Below are 15988 nucleotides of genomic sequence, written 5' to 3'. Positions count from 1 at the left end.
TTTTGATTAGTAATACAGACAAAAGAGACAATCAGAGGGGAGTAAGGATCCCAAGAAGACTGCCAACATATGTCCTGAAGGATATGTCACCAGGCCTGCCACCAACGCTGATCTTGGCCTCAGTGACTCAAGGGCGAGAAAGCAGCCATCCTAGGGTGCTCGTCACGCAGGAACACCATCAGGCTGCCTTGGCATCTGCTGCTGGCCACCTCTCCTTCAGCTGCTTGCTGCGGAAGCCTGACTCCAAACCCAGCCTCACTGTGAATATAGGACCCTCCAAAACATGGCAGCCCCGAGACAGTACCCAATTTTCCGGTCTCTGAGGCAAGGTCTGAAAACCCACTTTTTAAAAATGCTCTGGGGAGAGGGGGAGACCATTTTTTTCTTTCTCACTTTCTGAGAGAATTGGGAAGTTTCCCTCTGAGATGTTGGTAGGGGGAAAAAAAAATCCTTGAGGAGGGGATGCGGTTTTCCTTCTGAAATTTTTCCAGGTATTTCTGAACCTTCACACCACTTACTCCACTATTAAGCATATGAACATGATGAACCTTTTTTTGGGTAACTAAGCACAGAACAAACTCTACTTTGCTATTTGCTTTATAATTGTAGGCTAGTGACATATGTTCCTTCATCTGCAAAATGGTGATAATATTACCCTACTCCGGGGAAATCTTGTAAGAATAATAGAGAAAAGCCTTTAAACCCAGTTAGAGCAACCACCCCCATAGACAAAGGTTTCTAAAGGATTTGGGAGGAGTGGGAAGGAGCACAGAGGGAGTAGGATGACAGGAGGAGACTCGGAGAAAGAAGCCCAGCCCACCTCTCCCCAAGTCGTAACATTCTAGCCTCTCTTCTCCTAAGACAAGCACTCTTCTATGATCTAGCTCTTCTTCTGACCCAGCAAGTTCTCCATCAGACCTCCTCCAGGTCCCAGGGAATATTATTTCCACATTAAGGACCCTTAAGATTTCGTTTAAGAATCTCACATTTTTATATATGCCTTGCTGCTTTCCAGACTACCCAAAATACGCTAATGCCATGGCTAAAGATTCTTGAAGTAAGAAAATTATAGTAATGTTGAATCCGTTGACTTTTCACCTTAGAGACCCATTACATCACCATCTACTTAACAAAGGTGGACAAGCTCACAGAGCCCCATATCGGGAAAGGCAAAGCTGGTCTACAGGGCCGACCCTCCTGTGATGCTTACATCCCCAGTCAGCCTCAGAGGTAATAAAATATCACCTATCGCTGGAGAACTAAGGAATACAAAAGAAACCTCAGCTGAACACCACCACGGCAGAATTATGAAAAAAATGAAGCCATTGCTTGATTGGATTTAAAAGGAAATTCCATAGAACAAAAAGAACATTTCTCTTGGTCAACCCAAAGGCAGAACATTTAACTTTACTGAACGCACTATTTGCCGAGAATGTGTATCAGTAATTATAGGTCAATCCACTAACAAAAACTCAGGATTCAAATCATAAGAGACTCTTAATCTCAGAAAACAAACTGAGGGTTGCTGGAGTGGAGGGGGATGGAGGAATGGGGTGGCTGGGTGATGGCCACTGGGGAGGGTATGTGCTATGGCGAGCACTGTAAACTGTGTCAGACTGATGAATCACAGACCTGTACCCCTGAAGTAAATAATAGATTATATGTTAATTTAAAAAAAAAATGTAATTCTGGGGCAGCTGGCTGGCTCAGTCATTACAGCATTTGCCTTTTGATCTTGGGGTCATGAGTCTCTATAAAAAGTTAGGCATTTTATACTTGTATAAATAATACAATCAATTGTATTTGTAGATGAATGTGATTGCCCCAATTTTTAATTAAATAAAATTTGTATCTATACTGAATTTGGTCAAGATGTTTATCCATAAATATAGCTAGATAACAACTAACTCTAGAAACAAAGTCAAGACAAAGGACATACTTGTCAAGTATAAAATCTGATAAATTTTTAGTTTAGATTCACAAGTCTCAAAAATGACCTAGATTGGATTACATGTTCATTTCCTTCTTCCTTTCCAACTACCTGTTTTGCATCATAAACCAGACTATTCTATACTTGTGATCCTTTTCCTGAGTATGTCAAAAGGCCAGTGGTCCTTCTGTCATTTCAATGCCCCTCTCGATGCATTTCCATCCACCTTCTCAACAAGTATCAAATTAATAAGCTGTTCATCTCCAAGTCACTACTGAGGCACCCCATAAATCAAGAGATGTGCTTTTTTTTTAAATTTTTATTTATTTATTTGACAGACAGAGATCACAAGTAGGCAGAGAGGCAGGCAGAGAGAGAGAGAGGGGGAAGCAGGCTCCCCGCTGAGCAGAGAGCCCGATGCGGAGCTCGATCTTAGGACCCCGAGATCATGACCTGGGTCGAAGGCAGAGGCTTAATCCACTGAGCCACCCGGGCGCCCCAAGAGATGTGCTTTTGATTCAACACATCACCCTCATTCCTTCTCTGCTAGCCCTTAAAAATGAAATCATTCAGATCAGGGGAAATTATTTCCAGAAAAGAATCATCAAAAAGGTGTTTCAAAAGGGCACCTGAGTGGCTCAGTGGGTTAAGCATCCCACTCTTGTTTTCGGCTCAGGTCATGATCTCACTTCACTGTCGTGAGATCCAGCCCCAAGTTGGGTTCTGCGCTTAGCATGGGGTCTGCTTGAGCTTCTCTCTCCTTCTCCCTCTGCCCTTCCCTACCATGCTCACTTGCTCGCTCACTCGCTCTCAAATAAATAAATAAATCTTTTTTTTAAGTGTTTCATGGCCTTCAAAATCTACATCAGATCTGTAAAACTTCAATAGTGAAGTGTTGGCTAGGCATTATCATTGCAAGATACTATTTAAAAGTAGCATAGGTCCATGTAATAGGATATGCATTTGAGTATGCATGAACAATGACTTAAAACAAATGCAAAGACATAAATATAAACTATTGCAGTAGAGATTTATGTGCATGTGTGTTTAACATTTTTGACAGCTCAATATTCACTTCTCCTTCCTATAGGACACAAATCTTCTCTTGGTGAATTACTTATTTCCCATTTTATTGCTTTGGTGGAAGAGTAAATCCAGTGCCTGTATCCTACTAAGAATGTCAAATTAACGAGCTTTCTCCACACTTCCTTGGAAAAGCCAGAAGCCTGGGGAATCAGCTGCTATCTCCCAGGATCTGCAACTTATGTGAGAGATACTGGGATAGAAGAAGCTGTTGGAAGCTGTTCCACACTTCCCACCTGTGGTGCCCAAACATGATCATTCCTGGTCTGAAACACTCCCAGCCCCCAGAGCAACCTTAGGTAATGACTGTTACCAAGTCTGATTCTTAGCTCTCCAAGTGATTTGCTGAGCTCCTGGTAAATTTCCAGGAGATTCCCTTCTTCAGTTGTCCAAAGTCATCTTCTGTTGCCTGCAACCCAAGGACCCTGATCATGACTATTACTTTTGAAATAAACACTAAGAAAGAATACACATTAAATATATTATTTACATTCTGGGTGATTCGTATATATGTGTAGATGCATTTTTGTTGATCAATGACTAGAGAGGATAAAGGAAGTTGCATTTTCAGGCAGGAAGGTAGACATGAGCTCTCTCCAGGAAAGTAAGAACTGAGAAAACATCTTTTTCAGACACTGTGTGTATGTGTGTGTGTGTTTCAGATATTATATATACATATAACTAGTGGTATGTTCTGAAATTTTATTAATACCTTCAATGGAATATCAATTAAAATTGGCAGCCGGGATGTTCAGTGAGAACTCCCAACAGCAAAAAAGTGAGCTGCCTTTCTGTGTTGCAAAATTTTGTATTTTGTGCAGTCAATTAAAAGAACATCTTATCCAACTATTCAATATGAGTTTATTATGCTCAAATAGCTATGGATATTTTATTGTTCACTCTTTGCGATCTTTTCTAATAGCTACTAACTATCCTGATGAGCCCGTATTACCCCGCCAGGAGGGACTTTCTTCGCTTTGTTGATGCAGAGCATTAACTTAATGTTGCAGAACTTAAGGTCTTCTCTTTTATAAACTTATCATAATCTTTCTCTCCCTGCGCAGTAAGTCTGATTTAATTATCTCCCAGAAATCAGTAAAGGTACTATTTTCGTCTTTGCTTGCCCTTAATCTTTATTTGATTAAAGTATCACATGCTTAATTGGGTTGCATTTACCTCAACCTCTTCCCTTCCAAATATGGAAGGCAGCCTTGGGACTGCTTGGATGGTTTCACAGGTCCCTTGGACTCCACAGAGGGCTCCTGGCCAACCAGCAGATGGGAGTAATGCACAAAATGCCAGTTCCTCTCCTCAGGGGCCCCGCCCTGTACTGCCATGCCCGTGCACCTCTTCCGTTTCCTGTTCCTGCACACAAGGGAAGTGGCGACATTTGTAAGAAGGAGGAGGGTGTGTGACACCAATTACTCCCCGTTCAACAGGCTGGAATCTTTTCAGTCTTGCAGGTCTTTGAAAAGACTCCAAGTGCTATCTAACAGAAACCCTGCAGTATTGACCAGAAAGGGCTCACTAAAAATCTCAGCATCTGAAAAGGAAAGAGAAGAACACAGGCCCCTGTCAACACATATTTTTTAAGAAAGTATGGGTATCATGGTGACACTTTTACCGATGAGGGTATTTTCAAATTGGGGGGAGGGGGAGAAAGTTGGGCCAGGGAGAGAGAGAATTTCTCTCTGCTCCAAGTGGGAGCAATATTGCATCAAAGTCATTTTCCCACCAGTAGGCATCCTAGGGTCTCCACGAAACAAGGTGTAACTGTAACATAAAAACGGCGGTGGAGGAAATGACTGGTTTCGACATTACCCTCAGGGCTGGTTTCCTGTGGGGCTGCCATAACAAAGCACCATAAACTGGGGAGCTTAAAACAACAGAAATTTTTTCTCTCACAGCTCTGGAGGCTGGGAGTCTGAAATCAAGGTGTTGGCAGGGCTGGCTCCTTCTGGAGGGAGGGAGGATTCTGAGGGAGAATCCGTTCCATGCCTTTCTCCTGGCTGGTGGTGCTTGCCAACAATCCTTGGCATTCCTTGGCTTAGAGCTGATTCACTCCAATCTGTGCCTCTGTCATCACGTGGCATTCTCCCTATGTATCTCTGGGCACAAATTTGCCTCTTCTTATGACAGCAGCGAATTAGGACCCACCATTATCTTGGATGACCTCAACTTAATTTGATTACATAAGCAAAAGCCTTATTTCCAAATAAAGTCACATTCACAGTAAGGAGAGTTAGGACTTCAACATATCTTTTTGGGAAACATAATTCAACCCACGGTGCCCTCCATAAATAAAGTAGCCTGTGCAATTCCCAAGCTATTCAGTGTTCATTGTTGTATGTTCAACACTTTCTAGAACTCACAGTGGTCCACAGTCAGTGGCAACTACTCAACTACTCATGGTGTACCCTTGTGTGGGTGTGTTGCCATAATTTCATTGAAATGTTACAGGGTAGAGGACAATGTATTGTGAATAAGAGGTAAGGAACAGAATTCATCTGGATCCAAATAAAGGCCGTTTGTTCACTATAACCCACAGGAATTTTTCCTTGTCGGTGTCTCAGAGAAGGAGTTCAGGGCAATCCATAGGTCTACCAAGATGGGCAACACTGACACTGGTGAGCACTGTGAGAGTGAGGAAGAATGTCCTATGTGCTGGGAGGTGTGACTATACCATGGTAGCAGCCAGACTGTAATCATCACTTATTTGTTACGCTGTTCTGAGACTCTCAGTCTCTTCCAGTATGCCTTCAAATCTGTTAATGCTTAGAACGCAAACATATTAAGAAACTCTGTTTTCAATTTTAAGTGTAGATCAAATGTTCCAACTCCAGCACCTCTCCCACTAAATAATACCTTTGTGATTTACCAATTTCCTCACTCCGTGCATTGTCTAAAGATGAAAACCTCTGACCTATAAAGGAAATGATTTGTGGTAGCTGAGTGCTTTTTCAAATTTATCCAGTGATTCGTTCCACGGGTATAGGAAAATGGATCCCGCTCGGGGCTTGAATAAAATCACCCAACTTCACCAGAAAAATCTTGGATTCAAGAATATGAATCTCAAGACCCCATCTATAGCTTCTGAGAGCACCTAGGAGGATTTGCCCAGGCTACAACCCCCAGAAACTGCTGGGGAGCCAGAAATCCCATCAGCAGGGATTTGTTCTGAAGATGACCGAAGAACAGCCTGACACAGTGGAAATACCCCCCTACACACAAAAAGTGAAGATTTTATGGAGAGCCCTTTATCGAGTATGTTTCCAACCAACAGAGCTAGAAGTAAACCCAGGAAAGTCACCTGCTAAAAAGATACCAAATGAAAAGCAAAGGTGCCTAATCATGTCACCTCCTTCATAGTTGTCCTAGGGGCCGGCCCTGGGACTCTTCTTCCCGTGGAGCTCTGCATAGCATGTCTCCCGAGGACATCTTACATAACATGGATGATGGAGGGGTCCCGTGAGGCAGGAGAGCTGCACAAATATTCTCACAGAGAAGAAAGTCCCATTCAGTGAAGGGAAATGAGGGAGAGAACAGAGATCTAGAGAAAAGAAAAAAATGTGTTCTGCTTTTGCTCCCATGGTCGGCTTCCTCATCCCTCAGCAATCCTCTTCTTCTCTAACCCGCTGACTGCTGAGTCCTCTATGTTTATCCCGAAGGCCAAGCGAACATTAGATGGAAAAAATGAGAGCCCAAGGCGCACTGGCCTTCCACCACTCCCCCTGGTCCTGGGCAAAGCTGTGAAGGAGACGCTCCCCGTACTGAGACGCTGGGTCAGATGCAGAGACTACACCCACTAAAAGCCAACCTGAGAGTCTCATCAGTTTACATATGGGAAAAGGACTCTGGAAACGTCACCGGTGCTGAAGCTCTCTCTCCTGACCACACTTTGGCTTCTCTGTCCTTCAGAAGCCTGCTCTGCTCTGCTCTGCTCCACAAACCACTCTAGCCAGAACTTTCAGGCCACTGTGCTGGGGCTTTAACCAAAAGAACACGTCCCCTTTCACAGGACAGCCTAGTGCCGCAAAGGTCCTTGTCTTTCCTGGGCATAGAGCTGGACCTCACCCCCAGTTCCCTCAGAGTTGGCTATCACCACAACATGGAACCCTAACAAGGGTACGGTAAGGGACACGAGCCACTCATCCATCTGGCACATGGAACTTCCATGCACAGGAATCTTTGCTCTTGGCCCACCCACTAGCCTGATGCAACCAACACAACCACGATGGAAGCCACATGGAGAGGACGGCAGAGCCACATGCCAGGGCCACAGGGTAGACAGAGCTTGGGTCCCAGAATCACCACCAGGAAGCTCCAATCAAAGAACACCTTTCAGGGTATTATATAAGCAAGAAATAAACTATTATGTTTGAGCCATTGCACATTCTTGACTCCAATTTGTTTCTTACTGCCATGAATCCATCTTAATTAATATACACCTTCTTTGTGTAAACCTGGCGATTCACAGACCTGTACCCCTGGGGATAAAAATACATTATATGTTTATAAAAAATAAAAAATTAAAAAAGAAAAAAAGAAAGAAAGAAAGTAAAAAAAAAATTTATTTATATATATATATATATATATATATATATATATATATACCTTCTCTCTGAGGTGCCCACCATGGACGCTGTGTGCTTTCCCACGCTGGTTTTCACTAGAGCATTTCATTGGGCAATTATGCTTTTGAAAACACTGCAGATGATGTAAGAGAGTCTTCCCTACTGATGGTAAAACTTTGCTAAGCAACTGGACTCTGATATTATGCAAAGGAAACAGGGCAAGCTATAGAGTCAGACTGGGTTTGCTCTCCTTGCCACAGTATTCTGCCCAGGTGATTAATACCACTCCCTTTACCTTTCTGAGCCTAAACCCTTCTCTGTAACTGGGACAACTAATTAGCCCAATTAATTATTAAGATACAGTTGCAAAGAGTAAGGTTTAAGGAGTAGAATCAAATAGAATCACTGTATTAAGTGCCTGGTATGCAGAAGCTATTAATGTCATTATTATTTACATTTACTTGTATTTACTCGACTGTGCCCTTTAAGTACAGGAACAGTATCTGATTCATCCTTTTAACTTCAGCATTAAACATGAGCTCCCAGAAGACATGGACTATGTCAAATTTATCTTTGCATCCCTCATCCAGAACTGTGATGGTTACTTCATGAAGGGAAACTATCCTTAGTATTCATGTTTTTACTCACTGTCACCTCCAAAGCAAGGATTGTGTCTATTAAATCTTTCTCTGGAATCTAGAAGGGCGGCCTATATATACTAGGCCCTCAACAATAGTAATTAGTAAACTAATTTCTCAAAAAAATAGATAAATCAATAAACGAGTTTCTCTCTGGTAGGTAGTTGATGTGATTCTGTTCATGGGGATTGGTGGGAGGCAGGGGTCACCAGAGAGCAGGTGGTTCTGTGAGGGAATCTGGATTCCAAACCAATAGCTGCTTGGAGTTCCCATACCCCCTGCACCACATATGGGGCCTTGCTCCCCACAGCCACCAGAACATTCTTTTGAGATGGAGCGTTCTCCAGTTCCCACTGTGTCGCTAAAAAAGTACACAATATAGCCTAACCAGCCTACCTCAAAAAGTTGTCATGAAATTCATCTAGTGCAAAAGAGTTGATAGAATGCAAGTTTTTCTGGGAAACTGACTGGTACTGCCATAGCAGCAGTTTACTTTATGTCACAAAATAATTATTATTTTTTCCCTAATTTCCAGAGTCGTAAATAGAAACAGTGCCTCTAATTTTGATGTTGTCATTTAAAAAGTGAAAACAGTACTAAAAAAAAAGTCAATGTGAAATGATATACACATATGGAGAGATGCTGTTACCATTATGGTTGTTCTTACAAAAGTCCCCTCCAGTCTTCTTTGTCGTCAGTACCTTGGGTTCATCCTTTCCCTTCATCTGGTGGGAGATGCTGTGTCCCATTCTTCCCCTGTGTAAGGTACGGGCATGTCTTACTTTAAAACATTATTATTAAGACAAATACTCTTCTACTGTATGTTACATAAAGACAAATATCTTACCTAAAGACAAATATTTTTATTACTAAATTGTCCATCTCTTGGAAACACCCCCAGAAATGACTCCTTTCTTCGAAAAGGTCATAAAGCACTCCACTTTGTCCAAGACACGGCTGAATCGCACGCCAGTGGCTACCTGGTGATAAGTCACATTTCACTTTCTTAATAGTGTTTCAACCATGAGGAGACTCATAAACTGCTTTTGAAATGAAAAATGGGAATTGGGAGGAGAAGGCGGGGCAAGAACTTAAATGAGAAAAATAGGTTGAAATTAAACTTGGACGTAGCTGGAGGAAATGTAGTTCAATTACACCGTATATAAATAATTGCCCTGGTTACACACCTAAAGAAGTTTGAAAGAAGGTGCAGGTCACGTTAGAAGTGTCACCAGGAGGGCCTGCCTGGCTGAAGGCCAAAGGACCCTCAAAGTGACATTTACTTTGGGGCTCCCTCCCTCAGGCAAGGCCAGTCGTCCCCTTTAAGGCTCTGCTATTCCATCTTGTCAGCACACACAACGAATTCAGCTCTTGAGGACGGAAGTTCACGGGAGATTGAGGGAGAAACAAGAAAGCCAACGTATCCACTTACACTGAGCCTTGCGGCTTTCAGGACTGTCGCATCTGGCCAGCCTGGAAATACAGCCTGAAGGTGGTTCGCTTGGTGCGCCTGGCCTCAGAGCGGGCTGTAGGATTCCGATGACAGGCCTTTCGGTCCATTTCTCTCCAGCACAGAACACAACTGCCTCTAGGAGTCAGTGCGTCAAGCTGGGGGAAATGGGCGCCTTCTGCCTTCCTACTGTGCCACCCTTGGCCTCTCTGTCCCTTGGTCTCCTGCCTCTCACATGTGCTTGCCCTTACTAACCCCCCGCCCCCAACTGGATGTCACAGTCTTTCTCATTCTTCATCACATCGATCGGGTCAAGCAAGGGTCTCAAGCTTCCTGTTGACAGCATGTGAAATGCTTTCTGTCTCAGGTGACTCTTGCCACCGTTTGATCTCCACGACCACGCGATACTGTTATTCAAGTTGTCAGCTCTCCTTATAAGAGGTCCTGTTGCTTTTCCCCAGGGCAGAATATGTTAGGCCTGGTTTTTGAGGCCGATGTTACTTGTTTGATGGTGTCATCTGCAAGTCCTTGGGTTTCAAGTTCCACCGGAGAACAGATATCCTTATTATTAAATTGACTTCAGAAGCACAGATTTCTTGTCAAAGGAAGTCTGGAGGAGGAGATACTGTAACTAAAAGAACTGGTACCAGCGGCACAAGAACGTTGCTGAAATAACAATCGACTAGAATTCGGAGCACCTGGGTTCTCAACCTCCCCCACGCCCTCTGATGGCCAGAAGGAGGCCAGCATCCTCGAGCTCCCACCAGGAACCGGATCAGCCTGCATCAACATCTCGGATTCCCGGCCTCCAAAACTATGAGAGATAAACGTTTGTTGTTTAAGCCACGTAGTCCATGATATTTTGTTTTAGCTCTGTAAGACACCCAAAGCCCTACAGTTAGGACCAGGTCCAAACCCTTTGCTAAAAGAAATGGCACAAATGTCTGAAGAAATCGCCCCCAGGGCAGCCTACTAAATGCTAACAGTCCCAGATCTTGGGTTCTACTACTCGTAGGGCAGAATTAGAAATTAATTTGTGTCAGTGCCAGCCCTACTCCCAAAAACGTAGCAAATGACCTAGATGGTTTAATGCAGATGACGGACACTCCAAAGCCACCTTGGGCAATAGTATCTCCCTGGCCTGGGAGCCAACAAGCTGGGCACGTGCCCAGCCACCATTCACAAGTCCATTCCTCTGGAATCAGCTCTGCTTTCTTCCCGGGGCTCTCTGTCAAACTGCAAATCCCACTGAGCTGGGAGGCAGAAGCTCATGGCTCCAAGCCGGCCCACCAGATGTAGCTGCCAAGCAAGAGAGAGCCCCAGAGGCCTGGAGAAAGAAAGGGCGGGGACCGGAGGGAGGGAACTGGTGAGAGGGAGGAAGCAGATGGGGCCACCACCAACTTCTCCCAGCGCTGGCCCGATTCCACAGCAGAGAGGTCTGCTCCTGGCTTGAGTCGGGGTGCTAAAGCCATTATTTCTAGCTTACAGCCTGCCCAACCAGGCAGCACCCCTTGCCTGGGAAGGTAACCAGAAGAAGCCGGGAGCACAGCACAGTGGGGACACTGCTACAGCAGATGGTGGCCATGTGAGCTGGGGTGACAGCCTGTTTGGAGGAGATTCTGTTCTGCTTTAAAGGCATCTGCTTCCAAGCGAGCCAGAGCCTTCAGATCTGCTGACTCCGCTGCTCCAGGATCCAAGTCGGTCACCGGCTCGGCATCCGGACCCCTCAGCCTTCGGGCAGGCTGCACAGAGCTCAGACAGAAGATGGAATTTCCCCTTCCTGCCTCATTAAAGGAACCATCCAAGTTCATTTCTCCAACAAGAGTAATTTGGGCTGAATTGAGTCTCGAGCAGCGATGAGCCAAGGCATCAAATTGCACGAGCCTTCCTGTGTCTTAGTAAGGAACACACTGGAGTCAGAAAGAACTCGCTGCACACATCCTCCCTCCCCTGGGGCGCGTGCAACTCCATCTGCCGCTTCACGTGCGGAGTGCTACGGATGGCAGTCACTTGTGAAAAGCCGTAAAAAAAAAAATAAAATTCTTTCCAGGCCATACTTTGCGTTTTTACCTCCATTGAGTATATCACCGGGCACCAAGCAGAGAATACTATGGGTCACGAAATCTCACAAGCTTTAGATGTTTCTATGTTCGGGAAGTGGGCCATTCTGGAGGTTTCCTCTGGAATATCCAGATAATGGAGGGGCAACATTGATGTTTCTTGTAACACCGCTCTTAATACCCCTCCTTCGTTTCCCCAGTGTGGACCTCGCTGTCATTTCAGCTTCTTCAGCTCCTGAGATTTGTAGTTCCAGTGTGGACTGCGAGGAGAAAAATGTAAGAATGAGATCATAGGTCTCACTAAACCCCACTGCCCCAAAACACAATGAGCCGCTTTTGGCAGCCCGGCCGGTTGGACAGGAAGGCCGGCGGCTGAGGAACAGTGCCAAGCTTTAGCTAAGCGCTCGGTGTTGAAAGGTTTCATGCAAAAATCCTGAAGCAGAGAAGTGAAATGCTCAGGGAGTAGAGCCCCACAAATTGTGTTTATTGGATTGTCTCTGGCTCCCAGCACCCCAGTCTCCATTTCCACCAGGCAGACAGAAATGAACACAAACTTTCAGCCGCCTCACCCTCCCGACCCTCCCCAAGCGATCCAGGCTTGCAGCAGGCTCAGACTTCTCTCACTTCCCTTCTAAACACAAGCCCTCAGCACCCTCCACTCCACCCAGAAGGTAGGTGGCAAACAGCCAGGCTCTGGTGCAGACAGAGCAGCAGAGACACGAGAAACAGAGCCCTGGGTATGTGGGCCACTGCGGGGCGAGCAGGAGGGAAAGTGGTGTTGCAGGAAAGGTTCTGCAAGCCCTTGAAGTTTAAGGCCCAGGAATTGCAACTTGGAAGGACCTCTGTCCACTTTGGTCATTTACTGATAGAAGCCCTAGCCCAGAGTGAGTCGTGGGAACCCAAGATTACACAGAACTCAAACTCAAGTCTCCTGGGCTCTCTCTGCCCACTACTCCTCACGGTTTTCTTGTGTGCCGGGTAAGAAGAGAAAGGAAGAGGATCACGGAGCAGAACATCTAAGAACCTCTAGCTCCAGAGTTTTCTGAATCAGAAATTGTGCACTTTTCATCTGTTCTGCCCACACTCCTCACGAGGTTTCTGGTAGGCTGCTCCAAAGACATGTCCTCATCTCCTCGTGCCAAGTTGGAATGGAGTGGGGCCAGGACAGAGCTCAGCCCATGTCTGGACCCCAGGGCCTCCTTCTTGCAGCCTGGACAGCCTTGCAGCTACAGAGGAAACATGTGGAAACTTATAAAAAAGGAAGCTGTGGCTTAGCATTAGCAGGCAGTATACAGAGACACAGGGTTGAGAGCTGAAGCTTACCCACAGCTTAGATCCCTATCTCACCCACCATCTCCAAAGCCACTGTCCAGAAAAGCTAGTGTGAAATAATGTCGATTTCTTTGCCTCTCCTTACAGGGTTTCGAGAGCTTTTAAAAGAAAAAAAAAAAAAAGTTTGATCTTCTGTAGATTGTGGATTTTTTTTTAAGATTTTATTTATTTATTTGACAGAGATCACAAGTAGGCAGAGAGGGAGGCAGAGAGAGGAGGAGGGAAGCAGGCTCCCTGCTGAGCAGAGACCCTGAGATCATGACCTAAGCCAAAGGCAGAGGCTTAACACACTGAGCCACCCAGGGGCCCCTATGGATCTTCTTACAGCACAAAAACCTAGAATTTTAACTCAGGACCATGCCACCTTATGGGAAATGCAGATTCACAGTGAAATCCAACACTCCAGAATTTTTCTTGTGGGTCCTCCAGACGTCGTTATTGCCTTGGTACACAGAATGTACCAAGATAGCTGAAACTGCTCTTTGTTCTACAGGCCAGGGATCTCAGATACATCAGACAAAGTGGATGTTATTATTCCCATTTTACAGACAAATAAAATGAGGCTGAGAATTACCAGTTGCATGATTTGCCCCAGATCTTATAGCTGGTCCCAGGGCTGTGATTCCAACCCAGGTTTGAGTCTGAAGCTGGTTTCATTCCCAGGCACGGCTCCCTCCACCCACCTCCAGTACCAGTGGCCAGAACTCAGTCACCTCATGACTCCTCCCCATAAAGCTGAGCACAGAGAACCCTGGAACACCCACCACCCCCACACTCTCTTTGACCACTGAGACTCAGTGAAGGGCTCTGCTGTCCCTGTCCCCATGAAATACTAACCCAAGAAAGGCAAACTACTTCCTTTTCCTTGAGAGCCCCGTGTCACCTACAGATCTCCTTCTGATATGCCAGTCAGTGTCCACCCATGCTGGCTGCTACCAAGTTTGTTTCCTCTCTCTGTCATATTTATAAACGTGTGCCCGTCCCTTTGGCAATGGTGTTTACCCTAAGTTATAATCCTACACAGAGGAAATCTAGGCTGTTTAATTTTTGATTCAGTATCAAACAAAAAATCACCCAGGATTGGGCACTTAATGAAAATGATGGTGGTGAAGAGGAGGAGGGGGGCCTGGGACGCTCTGTCCCCATAAAGCATCTCCAAAATGATCCGTAAAGATTTCCCAGCAAGCTGACGCAGAGGACTCAGTAGACACGGGCATCAGAGTCTCTGTGAGCAGGTTTTCCCCAGTAGTACCAGCTAAGGGTGTGGCGTCTCCCCCCACCCAGGGCACTGAACCCCAGGAGGGGGTTGGGCCCGAGAGTCTCAGAGGCAGCAGGAGGCCACTGCTCCAGGAAGAGCACCTGTGAGTAACCAGAAGCATCACCTGCTCTCCACGACAGGGAACCAAATGCCTCTGAGTCATCATTACCAAGCTCAGAGCCAAGCTGACAGGCAGGAGGAAGAAGTTAACACACCTTCACATGGGGCCCAAGGACTACTGGTTTCCGTCATGATATGCTGAGCATGGCTCTAAGTGGGAGAAGCTGGAACAGAGAGCCCAGTCCCCCCAGTGAGCCGTCTGCATTTCCCCCACCCTCCCGGAGAAGGCTCTGCATCCCACCATCCGGCCCGCTGAGTGGGGTCAGTGCCATAGCACAGGGCCTCACCCCCTGGAAAGCAACAGCGATAGCTGTTGTCCCATATGGAACAGGGCAGCGATGACAATGTAAAAACTGGAGAGACGCTGTCACACGGGGTGCAACTTCTTCCAGGAGGCACTCAGAGCCTAGCTGTGAATATCTTTTAAAATGTTCTGGGCCCCCCCGGGTGGCTTAGTCTGTTAAGCACCCAACTCTTGATTTCAGCCCAGGTTGTGATATCAGGGTCCTGAGATCCAGCCCCACACTGGCTCCGGGTTAGGTGTGGAGCCTGCTTAAGTTTCTCTCTCCCTTGGGACGCCTGGGTGGCTTAGTCGGTTAAGCCGCTGCCTTCAGCTCAGGTCATGATCCCAGGATCCTGGGATCGAGTCCCATGTGGGGTTCCTTGCTCAGCAGGGAGGCTGCTTCTCTCTCTGCCTCTGCCTGCTTGTGCTTTTTCTCTCTTTCTCTCTGACAAATAAATAAATACATAAAATCTTTTGAAAAAAAATTTCTCTTTTACTCTCCCTCTGCCAGGTTAAAATGCTCAGAAGCTTTTCCCCTAGGTTTTCTGCATAAATCAAAAATCACCTTTTATCTTCTAAAGCAATTAGACTTAAGTGATTGTAAATAAAGAAAACAAATAGCTTACATTATACATCGAGTCAATACATCATGTATCCCAGACTAATAGCTGTCACCCTGATTCCGTCTTGCATTTAGGACATTTGCTCTTTATTGCATTCGTGGTTTGCTGAGTGCTTTCAGGGAGAATAAATAAGACTTTGAAGGAATAGCCGAGGAAATTTCTAAATTGGAAGTCTTTTTTTTTTTACTTTTAAAATAATTTTACACTTATAAGCAATTGTATGTCAATAACTTACAGTCTTTTAAGAAGCTGTACATTTTTGGAAAGGAAATCTACTTTAATATGAACACTTGCTTGCTTGCTTTAGAAATAGGACACAGAAATCAATCCAGAGACATATTTCAACTCTCTCGTCATTTTTGTTATTTTATTCCAGAGCTCACAGAGATGAGGACTGGAAAAGAATAAAAATGTACCGTTTGACTCATATATCCTTATTCTGTTTTAATTGCAGGTAAAGATGACACATTATAGTGAAGACATTTTATTACAATTCAGAAAGAAAAAGGTTGAGTGAGTTATGAGCAGTATGGGATGGGAGCACAGAAAGATTCATGAAGGTTTGGTGCAGAAATACCCATCATTTCTCTGCATGTGGTATTGCAACAGATAGATAACCCGCATGTCAGTGATTGCA

The sequence above is a fragment of the Lontra canadensis genome, unplaced genomic scaffold, assembly GCF_010015895.1.
Source record: "Lontra canadensis isolate GAN:19392208 unplaced genomic scaffold, GSC_riverotter_1.0 scaffold26, whole genome shotgun sequence".
NCBI lineage: Eukaryota > Metazoa > Chordata > Mammalia > Carnivora > Mustelidae > Lontra > Lontra canadensis.
The sequence above is the reverse complement of the archived record's forward strand: the minus strand, read 5'-3'. Positions refer to the sequence as shown.